Source organism: Monodelphis domestica, chromosome 4, assembly GCF_027887165.1.
Source record: "Monodelphis domestica isolate mMonDom1 chromosome 4, mMonDom1.pri, whole genome shotgun sequence".
NCBI classification, from domain to species: Eukaryota; Metazoa; Chordata; class Mammalia; order Didelphimorphia; family Didelphidae; genus Monodelphis; species Monodelphis domestica.
In genome coordinates this window covers 402,027,698-402,044,673 of record NC_077230.1, presented here as the reverse complement: position 1 = coordinate 402,044,673, position 16,976 = coordinate 402,027,698, and the positions used below count along the sequence as shown (strand labels likewise).

Sequence of the window (16,976 nt, the reverse complement as noted above, 5' to 3'; positions counted from 1 at the left end):
TTTCCATATTATTGATATTTACACTAGGGTGATCATTTAGAGTCTATAGAAGAAGAGATTCTGAATCTCTTGAGTTCAAATCTTTCTGAATTCAAATCTAGTCTTAGATACCTACTAGCTGTGTGACGCTAAACAAGTCACTTAACTCCGTTTCCCTCAGTTCCTTCATTTGTAAAATGATCAAGAGAATAAAATGGCAAACCATTGTAGTACCTTTGTCAAAAAACCCCAAATCACAAAGAGTCAGATATAACTGAACAGCAATGTGCCAGGCTTAATAAGAATAATAAGGTAAGAAGTGTTGGTAATATAAGAAATGATTATAACATGAACATCTTTTAGTTCACAGGCCAAAATCATCTAGATAAATGACATTTTACAATAGATGTTCCCACATAGGCAAAAGAGATGCACATATTGGTCTGACAAAAATAATGACCCCTAAGCTGAATCATTTTTATTGTACAGTCTCGGTATTTAGAACTAGAAAAGTCCAATGTTTATTTTACTAATGAGAATAAAGACCTAGATGGGTCAAATGACTTAAAAATGGAGCACCCAATATCAGAGCTGGTTAAATTTCAAGTTATATAACTCTAAAAGAATACTCTTTTTCTACCACATCATGCTTCCTTTTTAGCTTGACCCTCTATTTCTGGGCCAAATCTTCATCAATCAGAAGGCATCCTTACAATTATAAGAGAAATAAATATAAGTGAGCCACATTGTTTGTTCATTGAACACTGCTTAATTTAGATTTGCAGCTTCAAGCTTTATATATGCAAATGTATAATGTTTTCTACCTTATCTAGTTCCTATTTTTTAAAGAAATCTAAACATAGATGTCTACTTCCTCACTACCCTTTCTTTCCTTGACCCCTTGTAATTAAGACTTTTTACTTCCCCATCAGTTACTGAATCTGCTTTTTCAAATAACCTGTTATTCATGAAATTCAGTAGTCTTTTTCAGTCACCATGCTCCTTGACTTTTTTCTTCCCAATTCCATCCAACAGATAATTCTTTCTTTCCTTACCTTCAAATATACCAGTCTCTGTCTGCCTTTTGATCCAGCCATACCAGTACTGGGTTAATACCCCAAAGAGATAATAAGGAAAAAGACTTGTACAAGAATATTCATAGCTGCGCTCTTTGTGGTGGCAAAAAATTGGAAAAAGAGGGGATGCCCTTTGATTGTGAAATGGCTGAACAAATCATAATCTCTGTTGGTGATGTAATACTATTGTGCTGAAGGGAATAATGAACTGGAGGAATTCAATGTGAACTGGAATGACCTCCAGGAATTGATGCAGAGTGAAAGAAGCAGAACCAGGAGAACCTTATACACAGAGATGGATACACTGTGGCACAATTGAATGTAATGGACTTCTCCACTAGCAGCAATGCATTGACCCAGGACAGTTCTGAGGGACTTATGAGAAAGAGCGCTATTCACATCCAGAGAAAGAACTGTGGAAGTAGAAACACAGAAGAAAAACAACTGCTTGATCACATGGGTCAATGGGGTTATAGGATGTAGACTCTAAGCAATCACCCTAATGCAAATATTAATAATATGGAAATAGGTCTTGATCATTGACACATGTAAAACCCAGTGGAGTTGTTCATTGGCCTTGGGACAGGGGTGGGAGGAGAGGAGGAAAAGAACATGTATCATACAACCATGGAAAAATATTCTAAATTAATTAATTAAAGATTTTCATATTGAAAAACCAGTCTCTTCTGGTTCTCCTACCACCTCTTCTAACTCAGGTGTTCTCAGCTTTTTCAGTGCCATTGATGACTTTTTAAGTCTGGTGAAGTCCCTGGAGCTCTTCTCAGGATCAAATTTTAAATGCATAGGATTATAAAGGAAACCAATTATATTTTAAAAATTTTTTAATATTTTAAAATCCCAAGATGAGAACCTTTGTTATTGTCTTCTTTGTAGCCATTTCATGTCACTATTCCCCCTAGGATCTGTCTTTAGCCCTTTTTCCTCTTAATCATTGTTACTTACATTGTTCCAACTACAATCTCTCTACTCAAATCTCTATCTCAAATCCTAAATTCTCTTCAAATATCCAATCCAGATTCCCTAAATGTCTACTTCAATAGGACATCTCTGAGTGTCATACTAGCAACTGAAACTCAGCATATTAAAAATAAAACTTAGTATCTTTCCTCCTAAAACTGCACACCCTTCTAACCACAATTTCTTTTAGCACCATTATTCACAGGGTCATAAACTTAAAAGTTATGTGAATTAAAACAGCACTTATTAACTGCTAACTAGGTGCCAATCTTTGACTATTCCCTCTCCTCCACATCTCATATTTATAACCTCCTTTCTATTCCAACTATTCCACCCTCGTACAAGACCTCAATTCTAGTCTATTAGGATGGTCTCCTAACAGATCTTTCCCATCCCTTCCCCATCCTTGTCTCCCAATCCTTAGTTCAGACTTCTATCAGAATCTCTATCTTATGTATGGATCTAAAAATAACATTTCTATTTAAAACAAAACAAAAAAACTATAGTGATTTCCTCCCAAATACTAACTTCAAATTGCTCTGCTTAACAGTTAAAGCTCACCATGATCTAGTACTGCCTTCCCTTTTCACTGTTATTTAATATTATTCCTCTATACCATGCATGACTCAACTGTCACTGGCCCATCCCTATTAAAAAAAAAATTAAATCCTGTGTTTTGCTTTTAATTCTTATCTTCTATCTTTAGTATCAATTCTAAGAAGAGCAGTAAGGACTGGGCAATTGGAGTTAAATGACTTGCCTAGAGTCACATAGCTAGAAAGTGTATGAGGCCACATTTGAACCCAGGTCCTCCCAACTCCAGGCCTGGCACTCTTTCTACTGTACTACCTAGCCATCCCTAAACCTTGGGTTCTCTCATCTTATACAGTTCTGAGGCATGGACTAGTCTCCTTCTGCCTCTTTGTCTTCTAAATTCTTCCTAATCTTTTAAAGACCAACTCAAATATCTACTAAATAATAATTCTTCCCTTTAAATCTCATACAGAATCTTTATAACTCTCTAATGCACAAATTATGTAATATTGTATGTTAGTTATCCCTGTCATTTAATCTTCTATCAGAATATTAGTTCCATGAAGTTCAGATTGATTTATCTTCAGGTTCCCCAGCACCTAGCAAATGATACATACTTTTGAAGTTTTTAATATTTGTGGAAAGAAATGTTTAATGTTTATCACTAAAATTCATTATTGAGTTGCTTTAAGCTATACTTTTCATGGAATTATACTTATGAGTTACATATATAATTTACAACAGATTGGAGGCCATTTTATAATCAATGTACAAAGTACATTTCTACCCCTTTTATAGAATTTTATTTTGATTTTAGTATTTTAAAGTATTTATGAGGTTCATGGTTATACTTTTGCTTTTATCTTACATTATCTATGATTTGAAGCAATCTTCAGTCAAGAACACAATCCCCAATTACATTGTTCTTGTGGGAAAATAAAAACTGCATTCTGATCCAGTTTGAGGTATGGTTTATAGAAATAAATTGTGGCAAAAACTGAGGAAAATTTGTACATATTTTCTCTTATTAATAATAATACTGGCTAGCCTTTATATTGTGTGTGCAAAGTGCCTTACAAATAGTACAGTAAATGCTAGAATAAAGCACTTTACAAACCTTAAAGCCTTACATAAAATACTAGCTAGTGTTATCTTCACAACTAGGGTAAACAGTTGCTATTATATTATTATTCTCACTTCACAGATGAGGCAACTGAATTTCAGTTACTCCTCCATGGTCACCCTGCTAGTGGGTATCAAAGGCCAAATTTTAATTCTGGTCTTTTTGATGTCAGACCCAAGGCTCTGTTCACTGTAGCACCACCCAAAACCATAACCTCTTAGGAAGCTACCTAATTCATCAAGTACAAGTATACTTGCTATATTGATGACAATACTCATCTCTCTCACATTTGCAACCTCAATATTATTTTTCTTCGCCCCAAGCCCCATACCATTCGATTGTCAAATTTTGTTTCTAGTTCCACACCAACTTTAACATCTAACTTCTGATTCCTCACAGAGCTATCACCTTAGTCTGGAACCTCACAACAGTCTAACCTAGGCTATACAAACAGTATTCTGACTGGTCTTCTTGCCTTGTCTTTCCCCATTCATTCAATCATCCAGATACTAAAAATGATTTTCCTTAAACATAAGGATCTAGCCAATACACTCCAGTGATTCCCTTATTGCCTCTATGATACATTCCTCATTTTGGCATTTAAAGTCCTTTACAACCTGACCCCTACCTACTTTTCTATACATCAATCTTCTTCATAAATTCTACAAACTGCCAAATTTGCCTGTGGTTTGGACCTCATAATGTAAAAATGGAGATTTGACCCTAGGACTCCAACCCCCAGAAATAGGTGTAAAAAAAACATCCAGTTCAGCTCAGGATGCAATGTTGAGTTATGGGGGTATATGAGTCAATTATCAAAAGAAGAGAAAAAATAACCAAAAACATAAGGAAAAAAAATTCAAAATAGGCCCTTGTATAGGTCCAACTTAAAGTAATTTCTATCCCACAAGTCTGTAGGACAGAATGCAGTAATATTTCATTTACCCATTTGCAGCCAAGACTACAGGAAGTTGCCATAACATAAGAAGGAAAAGGAACTAGAATTCTATTTTGATAGGGAAGTGTCATCCCCTCATCTAATTTTTTGACATTCTCAGGGATATAGGGAGCCAGCATGATAGTCAAATTTTGGTACTTGTCTGAGTACTTCACAAAGAGTGTAGATACAAGGAAGTCCTACGACTTAACATATGTCAAGTGTCGCAACCTCGAGTCCACATTAATTTCAACTCCTTCCACATTGCTGTAGAAGTTCATCAATCCCACATGGATTGGTTTCATTTTGACCTGTAAGCCCTTTTTTTTTTTTGCACTATTCAGGTTAAGTCTGTGCTCCTTGTTTTTATCCCATTTTCTGGAATCAGACACAAACATTAATCACAGTCCCATAACATTTTATCAATAAATGGCAAGTTCCCATAGTTTAAAGCTTTTGGGTATGCATTGATATTATAACAAGAATATGAATATATATATATATATATATATTAAACTTGTATTATTGCAGAAAAATAATATTAATTATATGTACCTTTAGTACAAGAAATGAGAAAAAAGGGGAAAAAATCAATTATTCTAATCAACATAAAAGAAAAGCAATAATAAAAATAAGGATAAAACCAGGAAGTCAATGTGTCTTTGAAAAACAGCATCCACTTGTCAATGGATTATTATCTCCAATGTATATGATAGGGTACAGTCAATCAGTCTCAGCAGAAAGATGCTTTCTTCACATGTGAACAATGAATCCAAGAGTCCTTTTCTCCAACCTTTATAGATGTTGGAATAGTTAACAATATTTGGAATGGTCCTTCCCAGGAAGGCTGAGTTGCAAGTAGCTGAACTGAAATACAAATTAACCCCCAACTCCCGCATTTCTAAAAATGTGACTGGAAGTTGGGCAGTTAATCTCAGGACATTTGTATTCCTAAAAAGCCTCCAGACCACAAGCTGCACAAGAAGATCAAGAATTGAACTTTGGGTATAATTGATTGTACATTTATTTGTATGTATACTTTCATGCCAAAGGGGACTGCCCCCTAACTGGCTTTTTGTCAATGTGTCCAACAATTATTGGTTTTGTTCTTTTTTTCCTCTTATCCTCAAATTATTATAATCTTTAGGTTGATTATGCTTTCATGATCCTTTGGGAAAAACCCTTTTTCCCAGAGGATCAAACAGAGAAATGTAAAAATGGAGATTTTAACCTAGGACTCCAACCCCCAGAAGTCCTTGCTCCACTTCCCAGGATGCTTTGTAACCTCACTGAATTCTCACCTGGACCGAGAGCAAATTATTATTTAAAGAGTCTCTGCCTACGGCTGGGTCTCTTCCTGTTTTCCACTTGCAAGCAGATGGGTCTTTCATGATGTAGGTGAGGTTGAATGGGCCTCTCAGCCCTCCTTCACACGTGCTTTTCTTACTTGTATATTCTTAAATTCTTAATCCTTAATAAACCTCATAAAATATAATACTTTTAAGAGAGAAACTAATTTTAACTGTTACAATACTAGACAATCCATTTCCATCTTCTCTGACTCTTATCTGGCTTTCTTCCATGTCTGGAATACATTCTCTTCACACTTCCACTTTTAAGATCTCTTAACTAAGATTCAACATAATCACCACCTGAGCCTTTTCCCCAACTACCAATGCCCTTCTTCCCAAAATTAACTTGTATTTATTTTGCAGATATTTTGTGTATACTTACATGTAAATTTTCTCGCCTGATAAATAATCTTAAGAATAAGAATTGTTTCATTTTTGTCTTTTTATCACCAGGGCTTAACATTAGATCTGGCACCTTCTCTTCTTTACTTCCCCAGGACTCACAGGGAAGTAGGGGGCTTGGCATCTCTAAAATAAACACATACATACATAGCACTTGATAGCAATTAAAAAACTATAGCTGGAGTCAGGATCTAAGGTACCTGGAAGTTATGGGGTATGAGGAAGAGTTTGACAGGGCACCAACAAAATTTGAGTTATATTTCTGTCTTTTGGCACACCTTTTGTGTACCATAGCCTTAACAAATTTACCAGCTAATGTAAAGAAGACCAATACAATAATAGCTGTCTAGATTTGAGATGATTAAAGTCAGGATTAGAGGTTAACTATATAAAAGGGAAGGAAAAGACTGAAGAAATAAGGGGGAATATTCACGTGAATTAACAATATGAGGAATGAAGGAAGTAGAAGTCCAAGAATTCAAGCCATTTCATTAGAAAAGAAGATAAAGGATTGTCTAGGCAGAGTCCAGGCAACTCAAGTTAAAAGGTTCAGCCATCTTATCACTCCAAAGACTTCCTTAAAAAGTCAAGAACCATGAGCATAATACCATAATACCATCATCATGACACAAACTCACTGAAGTACTAAGAACCTACTTAGTGAGTTCTATGGGCCTGGAAGTGTAAAAAAAGGAATAGATGCTGTAAAATTATATAGAAACAACAAAATTATTATAACCTAAAAAAGTCAGGCTATGTTTATTAGGTAGTCTTCTAAAGTTATATTAGCAGGTATAACTGAATAAGAGAGCAAGAAAAACAACTGCACTAGAAAATATCTGTAAGTATTAAAAGGAGAAAAATGTTAGCCTATGAGCTAACAGATTATGAAACAAATCTTTAAGCCAAGTGAAAAATCAGCTTATGGTTGGACATTTCCCATACTTCTTCTTGTCTGATGTGGATATATTCTTAAAGAGTGTCTTCTAAAATACCTCGTGTTCTTTTACAAAGGCAAAACTTTGAAAAATGTATCACTTTCAATTCTATAATTTTACCAGAAGTAAAAAAAATGAACATGAGGCCTTTGAGTTCCTTTTAGAACAGCATATATCACTATTGGATCCAAAATATTGTATGTTAGCATAAACATCAAATTGCAAAAAGTACTAAGACATTCCCAGTTGTTTTTTTTTTAAACCCTTACTTTTCCTCTTGGAATCAATACTGTGTATTGGCTCCAAGGCAGAAGAGCAGTAAGGGCTGGGCAATGGGGGTTAAGTGACTTGCCCAGGGTCACACAGCTGGGAAGTGTCTGAGGCCAAATTTGAAAATAGGACCTCCTGTCTCTAGGTCTGGCTCTCAATCCACTGAGCTACCCATCTGCCCCTGACATTCCCAGTTTTTTAAACTATTTAGGTCTCCATTATCAGCTGGGGTATTCGCCTGATTTACTTATGAAATGTAAAATGCTTCAGCATAACAACAATTATGTTAAAATCATCATTTCAACCAAGATGCCAAGATGGGTGTTATAAACAGTAAAAATTTACTAATTATGAAATCTTAATGGTAAATAACAAGTGCTTGTGATCAACTATTAAGTTAAAAGGCTTAGACTGAGAAACTAGTTTTTCTGAACATCTGGCTAAATATTCAGCTTATTTTTTACTTAAACTTTAGAAAGATTAAAACACAACTATTCTGTTGATAGAACTATGAATTTGTCTATTCTAGAAAACAATTTGAAATTATGATTTTTAAAGAGACTAAAATGCCCATACTTTTGGTCTTACTGCTAGGCAGTCACCCCAAGGAAGGATATGTCTTTGACAGAAAGGTCCCATATATATCAAAATATTCATAGTAGCATTTGTTAGAAAAGAGGTAGGAAAAAAGTAAAAACACATCAAATTGGGAATAAATTTGTAAATTGTGGTTTATTAACTTAATGTAGTAGTATTATACTACATGAAACAACAAAATATGAAGAATCTAGAGAAGTATGGAAAGATCTCTATGAAATGATACAAAATACCATCAAGAAAACAATTTCCAGATTAACTCTAACAAAGTAAATAGAAATAACAATAAAATGAAACTGAAATGTATAATTATAATAGCCAAATTATGACTAAGCTCAGCCCCAAAGAAGAGTTGACCAATATGTACCTCTTTCCCTTCACTGAAAAGATATTCAGTGCTCTGGGGGTAGATTATCATCTAATCAGATATGGTTGATATGTTGGTTGGTTTTGCTGAATTTGTTTCTCCCTTATCCCTTTTTTAATTTTTTATTAAAATAGTTGGCTTGCTGGGGAGTAAAGAGAAGGGATATATTTGGAAATTAATGTGATTTCATAGCAAAATATAGCAATAAAAATGAAAAATTATTAAATTCAAAGCACTAGAAATAATTTAATATTTGTTTTCTTTCTTAAGAACAAAAGATTTTTTTCAATATTCTTTGAATTGTATTTAATGAAGTACGCAGAACCAGGAAAACAATGCATACAAGTACAACACAAGTGTAAAGAACACTAAACTGAATGCGGTTAAATAGATAGAAATGACCAAAAAGAAAAGTTAAGAGTATGAACTTCCCTTTCTTCTTTTCAGAGGTGGAGGATTCTCAGGTACACAGGATTTAGTTAGTAAGTGGTTAAAATTGATCCAGGAGAAATTTCTAATCATAGGAAAAACCTTTTGATCAACTGGAACATAGTGCCATTAGATATTTATTATACAAGACAATGGCATACTGTTTCCGAGTTGTTGTTTTTTAATGAAGTTCATTACCAGACTACATGAATGACTAAAATTTTCTACTATCTTAATCTCTAAAAATAAATCAAAAAAAGAAAACACAACCAAAAGCAGTTAATAGAACTTGCTATCTCTCAAAAAATATAGTACAAGTTATTTTATTCCTTAAAATGTTTTTTGACTAGTCAATAAAGATGTTAATGATTCAAAATGAATTTTTAAATTAATAAATATTTTTAAACCAATACAATATATAATCACCTTTTTAAAAAGTGAAAGCCTAATGAGAGAATGTCCCTCAATTTGGGAATGGCTGAACAAATTGTGGTATATGAGGGTGATAGTATACTACTGTGCTATAAGGAATGATGAATTGATGGATGTCTATAAGAATTGGAAAGACCAACAGGGAACTGATGAGGAGTGAAATAAGCAGAACCAGGAAAACATTATACACAGTAACTACAATATTGTAAAACAATCGAATGCAATTGTCTTTGCTATGAAAAGCAATGCAATGATCCAGGACAATTCTGAGGGACTCATGAGAAAGAATGCTTTTCACATCTAGAGAAAGAACTGTGGGAGTAGAAACCCTAATCCAGAAGAAAATATATTATTTATTTCTTGTTTGTATGGGTATATGATTTGGGGTTTTGGCTTTAAAAGATTACTTTATTACAAAAATAAGTAATATGAAAATAGGTTTTGAGTGATAATATATGTATAACCCAGTGAAATTGCTTGTCAACTCTGGGAAGGGGGTAGAAAAGACAATGAGAATCATGTAACCATGGAAAATTTTTTTTAAATAAAATTAAAAATTTTTAAACAGGAAAAGCCTATTTTTTGGAGCACTAGTCTTAACACTTCATAAATGCTGAATATTAAAAATGGTTATTACAGAGAAAGCCAAACTGATCAAAATTTCACTTTCTTCTGGTAAACTTAAAATTCTAGAGACACTGAATTGAAGTTGAAAACTAAACAAATGATTCACTGATTTAAACTATCTTTTACTTGTCTTGTTCTTAGTTAATTGGATTTCCTTGCAATTTAAGAAATACTTAAAATGTAGGATTTTACATCAAACAAATTTATGATTACCTGATAATATTCCAAATTGGGTAACAAAATAATCAACTGGTCCTACTTTATTATCATTTTAATTGAAAATGCTTTGTAGTATTAGATTTTTATCTTCTGTATGTTTTGTTCTGAAAGCAAACCTAATCAAAGTAAATTTTCAAGCACAGTGAATTGAGAAAGGAAAAGTTTGCCATATATACTCAAGGCGTTTTACCCTTTTAATACTCTCTCTCTACTCTGTTCATTTCTTTAAAAGATACAATAAAAGGCATGATACATTTGTTTAAAGTTAGTAAAAAAAATCCTCCAGTATGTTTCTCTAGTCTGAGTTTTCCTGGTTTACATTTTATTAGCTCAATAACTATTTTAGTTTGAAAAAGTTTAGCTTTCAGTGCTTAGATTGGAAAAAGAGAAAACTGAAGGAAGCTTGGGATTCAGGAATGATCACTAGCTTCCAATATTTGAAGAGTTTTAAGGTGAAAGACAAGTGCTTAGCCTTCAGAGGGCAGAACCATAACAGAGAGATAGAGGCTGACTTCGAAAGGAAAAATTTCCTAATAATTAAAGCTCTTCAATAGTGAAATGAGTTATCTCCTAAAATAGTGACAACCCTTCCCCATTACTATGGGCCTTCAAGCAGGGACAGAATGATTACTGTTCCAGATCATACAGGGAAGATCCAGACTTCTGGGATACACAGGAAGTATTTCTCCTAATGCTAAGCACCTTACTATCAACACTCAGCATTTCACACATTACCATTACCAACTCTGCAACTCAAATTTCTGTTTAATTCATAGAATCAGCAACACTATAAGAATTACATTAATTTTCCTTTTGGGTAGCAATGCTCTCTCTTATTGACCTTCCCAACCAAAGACATGAGATTTCCATTTGGATTTATACCATTTTGTATCTTCATACCCAACCCCAAACACATTTGAGCAAAATCACATCATTCAGCATTCAAACTGATTTTTCAATAGGATAAATCTCTTCAACTCATGTAGTAATAAACTGAACCTAAAGGGCACTATTATTACTAGAAAGATGTCCATTCAATTTGTTGTTTACTTCTACAACCCAGAATTTGAATAACTAATTTCATTATTTAGGGATTTCCCCCCCAAGTGCCTCAACTTCTTATAAAGTGGGATAGACATCAAGTCAAAGCTGACCTTGAACAGTCACAATGTGTAAACAGAACAAACTCTTTTGTCAGTGGATAGACAGTACTGTAATAAGATCTTTATGACCAGTCTATATTGGCAGACTAGGCAGGTAGCATTTGCAGAGCATTCAAAATAAAATTAAGCCACAGCCATTTTTCCCTTCCGCCATCCTTTTCATCTACATACTTCAAAGACATCACCAGCTGAAGATGCTACCCATACCAAACCAACCCTGAGGAAAGGGCAATGTAAGCCCAGATGGTCTTTCTAAAGTACAGTTTCAGCACAACTTCCAAGGTGGCCTTTTATACCAGTCCCATAATCATAGGCTTAGATCTTTACTTCCAACTGCTGTTTACAAAAACTGGCATTTAAACAGCAAACATACAAATGTACATAACAAACCTAGGGTTCAAATCTCACACACACACCCTTTCTTACCAAAGATTAACCCGAAGTCTGGTTTTAACTGTGCACTGCAAAACAATCAAGAAAACTCTTCTCACCTAAAAAACAACTGCAAAAATTTGTCTAAGTGACTTGACATTCCTGTCCCCAAAAAAGTCAGGGGCAACTGAGAGAAGAGGCCAAGGGCAGTGAAAAACTACTGAATGTACCCAACATAAAGTGCCTGATCCTGTCTTCAAAGAAACAGCAGCAAAAAATAGAACTAAGAAGGGGAGGCAGAAGGTGGAAGTGAAGAAGTCTGCATCTTTTTTTCCTGTCCTTTAGTTTCTGATTTACTCTTTGACCTTTTTGATGACTATAGAAAAGGCCACAGGAGAGGGGTAAAAGATGTGCTTAAGACAAATAGAACCCTCCCCTGTCCCATTTTTCCTCTTCTTTCTCCCCCAAAAGAGCTGTTTGTCTGTGTGAGTCTAGTCCCAAATATGGAAGAGAGAATGTGTGTGGAAGAACAATGAGCCCTCAGCCTGGGTATTGTGTGTATGTGTGTGAGTGTGTCTGTGTGTATATGTCTTCCCTTGAACCTCAACAACAAGGAAATCTGCAAGCCAGCTCTCCACCTAACCTCAGAAACCAAAACAAAAACTGGTTTATAATTTACAGTAGAATAAACTCAATGAGCAAATCCAAGGAAAGAAATATTTACTAAGAGATCCAAAGATTTTTTATTATCACACAGATCTATTCTCTCTTCCCTCTTTACCAACAGTCTGAAAATGAAGAAGCCAATGTACAGAACACAAAAAGTCTTCATTTTAAATTGAAAATAATTATTAAAGTAGCTGTACATCTAAACATAAAATACAATGATTTGTATAATACTGATCTGTTGTGCAAACCACAAAGTTTCCTTTTCACTAGTTATCTTTCTTTAATAACAAAACAAAAATGCTTTGGATAAGGCTATTTCAGGATTCTTTCTTTCTAAAGAACTTTCTAAAATGTACCTTAAAAATAGCAACACATACTGAAACATTTAAAGCACCCAGGCCCTCAAGGACACATATTTTGCCTGTCAATGTTATAAGTTTGTAATCCAGAAAAAATGCAAGCAAATCTTGGGGAAAAAAGGCAGAGGAAAATGACAATTCAACAATGAATCATTTTTGTTTTCTTCTCAACAACTTCTTAAACAACCAATTTCAAATGAAACCTGAAACGTTTTTCTCCCACCCAATATTACCAAGAAGTACTCATGTTCTACTCATATCCTTTCTTTAAAAAACAAACTAGAAGATGCCACCTCCAAAAAGAGAGCAAAACTGAAATGTGACAGCAAGGTTTTTATTTAGATGTAAGTAACTGTCGATTCTGTATTATGTACAAATCACACAAAGCAGACTAAAAATGTAAAGACACAGTACAAAGGGCAAAGTGTCCCCTGATGGGAGGATGATAGTCAAGTTCCTCTCCACTACCCCAGGCTCTCCACATTTCATTCAAGATATTCCCAGGCTGAATCATTTGGTTCCTTTTCCTCCCACAGGTCACAGTGATTCATTCAGTCACAGAAAATAATTCAACCACCGACAACTAAAACAAGAACAAGAATAAAGGAGCAAAAGGAGGGAAAAGGAAGCGAGTGGCATAGATACATAGTTACCTTCCCTTAGATTAGGCCAGATGAAGCCCTTTGCCCTTCTATTCCTCACAATGGGTCGATCCCTGTACCCTTCCTCACTTTCTCCAATTTACACTGGTCATTATCACAACCCACCAATCTTAGGTTCCCACAGTCCAAGTGATTTACTCCTAAGTCCCTTTATCCCCCGCCCAAGAACCCCTTCCCAGTTCCTTGGGGGATGGGAGGGCCAAAAACCAGGAGTCGGCAAGTTAGGGACTTACCTTTCCCTAATGTCCTACACCATCAATAAGGATTTTTTGGTGTGGCTCAGCTGCCTCTGAAAGTTGAAGGGGGGTGAGGAGTGGGGGGCAGTGATGTCTTGTTCAGGGACAGCTATAGGGGCAGAGCTGGTAGGCTAGGAAAAGGGAATGAAGAGGTTTGTCGGGGGTGAGAGGAAGGGAAGAGAATGATGGGGTACAGCCTCCCCTTCTCTTGATCTTTAATGAGGTTTTTAACTAAGCCCCCTTCTCTCTCTCTCTCTCTCTCTCTCTCTCTCTCTCTCTCTCTCTCTCTCTCTGGGCTTAGGCAGCCCAAAGGAATGGATGCTTCAGAGGCAGGTCTCCAGGAGCATGTCTTGTGGTTGGTTTCCTGGGGAAGAGGGGACACGGGGGTGGGGGATGCTTCCCAAGAGGATGCAGAGTGTGTATGTGTGTGGATGGGGGGGAATGATGGGAGGGATTTTTGTGAGGGGAGGGGGCTTTTTCTTTCTTATTCTTTCTTAGACCAGGACGGGAAATGAGGCAGAGACAATGTAGGAGAGAAGAGGAAGAAGAGGAGGAAAAGGAGGAGGAGCTGGAGGGAGGAAGGAAGGAGGTGGGGGCTACTGAGGGAACCACACTGAGGGCGAGTGTCCTCGCGCGCGCGCGCGCGTGGAACAGAGGGCGAGCGGGGCGTGCGTGGGCGCGAGCGTGTGCGGCCGGCGGGCAGACGGCGGCGGCTGGAGCTGCGGCGGCTCGGGTGGCTGGGGCGGCTGGGGCGGCCGGGGCTGAAGCGGCTAAAGCGGCGGCGGCGGCGGCGGCGGCGGCGGCGGCGGCTGCTGCGGCGGCGGCGGCGGCGGCGGCAGCGGCTGAGGCAGCACCAGACCCTCCCCTCCCCCCGCCCCCCAGCGCGCGTCTGCCCAGGACCGGCCCACCTCCCAGTATCGAGCCTCTGCATTGGTCCAACCTGGGCCCATGACCCGCGAGGAGGCTGGGCCAGTGGAAGGAGGAGGGGACGCGGAGCACGGGATGGGACGGGACGGGATGGCCGTGGTGGTGGTGGTGGCGGTGGCGGCTCTTCTCATGAAAAAAGAGGATAGAAACCGAGCAAGATGAAAAAAGACAGAGAGAAGAGAGAGGAGAACGGGCAGAGCCAGAGACTCCGGGGCGCATGCTCGCAGAATGGAGCGAGGGAGCGCGCGCGCTGCCGCGGGAGCCCTGAAGCTGTCTCCCAGGGAGGGGGGCCCTCCCTCTCGGCTCCTCTGTTCCATTCCCCCCCCCCCTCTCCTCGGGAGGGGCGGGGCTGACCCCGTGCACTCGCCTCTTTAAGCAATTCTTCCCCCCCCCCCCCCCCACTCCTCGCCTCCCTAGTAGACAGCCGAATCTTCTCCCTGCGGGCGCCTCACACAACTACCCCCTTCGTGACCCACCGCTCCTCTGCCTCTTGGAGGGATGCGTCCTTCGATTCCCAGCCTCCCAGGAAAAAACCCACTCTCTCCACAGAGTGTAATTCAGAACCGGAGAGATCTGTGGACTGCCCCCTAACTCAGTGGAGGATAGACTGTTATTAATTAGGGCAGGTTGGGGGGAGGGGAGGTCGCTGTGTGATAAGGTCTATGGAAAAGCAACACCCCCCCCCCAAAAAAAAAAAACAAAGAAATGAAATTTCTGGATTTCTTCCCTACCCAGGACTTTATGTAGTGTGGGAGTAGAAAAGATCCATTCCCCCTTGTCCCCCTCAAAAAAAAAAAAAACATTTCTTTATTTCCGCTCCCACTTACCGGTGAGGAGTGGGTTTTGACCTTTTTTGGGAGGGGGAGAAAACATGTTGAAAATCTAGGGTCAGAAGAAATTCTCCAAAAACACCCTCCCAGAAAACCTTTGGAGATTCCCCCCCCCCCCGCCCCCGTCCAGAAACGGGAGGAGTGGAATGAATTTGTTTTATTAGAGTAAATGGGATGGAATGAGTTAAAAAACTAGGAGCAACGCTTCCTCTTTTTCCTCCTAAAAAAAAAAAACTAAGGAAATTCAACCTTTGAGATTCCTTGATTAAAGGATGGGTTTTGTTTGGGAAAGAATGTAGGTAAATTAACTACTACCCTAATAAAGGCTACCTCAACACGTTAAATAACCACACACACCCAAAAAAAGCAGAACTCAGAAGATGGGAAGATTTGGTTTTTGTCTTCACCTCGGGAGTGAAAGATGGATTTTGTCTCTTATTTGTGCAATTGGAGGAGGGTAGTGAAAAGTTCTATTGAAATCATTGTTGGAGTGGAAGCTCCCTCAAAATATAGCTTGCAGACCTAAAAATCAACACCCCCTCAAAAAAAAAAAAAGAAAGAAAGAAAGAAAAGAAAAAGCAACGAATAAAGTCAAACTCAAAAGATAAATGTGTTGCCCTCTCCCCGGGCTTTAAGTGATGGATGTCTTCTGTTTTCAACAGGGAAACGTGTGTTGAAATATGGGGGGGCAACCCCCCCAAAAAAAAACTATACCAGAAAGAGAAAAACTCAGGAGATGAGAATATCCCCTGATTTTCACTGAAGAGGAACTAGGGAGGGAGTGTGTTTTGTAGGTATGTGAGAAAGTCTATTGAAAAACTGGAAGGAAATACTCCCTACCAAAAAAAGAACACATTCAGGAGGTAGTTGTAGATTCATTTATTGTGCTCCATAACTAAGAGTAAGGAGTTGGTTTTGTTTTTATTAGGGGAAAGGTCTTTTGAGAAAGAAACACCCTCAAAAAGCTGTCCCCATCCCCCAAAGCAGGAAAAACCAACACAAAGCACAACTCAGAAGATAGGAAAATCGTTCCCACTGAAAGGACTGAGGAGTGAGTTTTGTTAACTGGTATAGGAAGTGGGGTTTAGGAAGAGATTCTGTTGAAAAATCCACAATAAAAAGAACCACACAGAAAAATTCAGATGCGAAAATCAATCTACACTGAGAAATGTGGGCTGGATTTTGTTTCTATTAGGAAGGGTTATAGGAGAAAAGTCTATTGAAAACCTGAGGTGGGATGATTCCTCCAAAAAAAATGCAGAGAAAAAGTCAGGAAATGGGAGACCCATGGCCCATTGAAAGGAGTGAAGGTTTTGTTTTTAATTAGACAATTTGAAGAGAAGTCTCTTTAAAAAGATGGCAGGTAAAATTCCCTTTTAAAGCTCAGGAGAAGAAATCTTAGGAGGTGAGCAATTCTTTGCTCCTTTCAGAGGACTGAAGTATGGATTTTGTTTTGATTTGGAGAAGATATGTAGAAAATCATAAGAGGGGATCCATG

General features: G+C 37.7%; 1 protein-coding gene across 5 annotated transcripts in view; it reads right to left on the bottom strand.

The window, feature by feature from the left end:
• The window catches only part of RERE (arginine-glutamic acid dipeptide repeats), a 574,348-nt gene extending 559,761 nt beyond the window's left edge, over positions 1 to 14,587 (bottom strand). For 2 of the 5 annotated variants that reach the window (XM_007493036.3, XM_056795844.1), the window contains exon 1: positions 13,719 to 14,587. The gene's annotated coding sequence lies outside the window, so the exon portion shown is untranslated. The remainder of the gene's footprint in view (positions 1 to 13,718) is intronic. The other 3 variants (XM_056795845.1, XM_056795842.1, XM_056795837.1) reach the window with 3 other exon arrangements.
• Between the last annotated feature and the right edge of the window lie 2,389 nt (positions 14,588 to 16,976).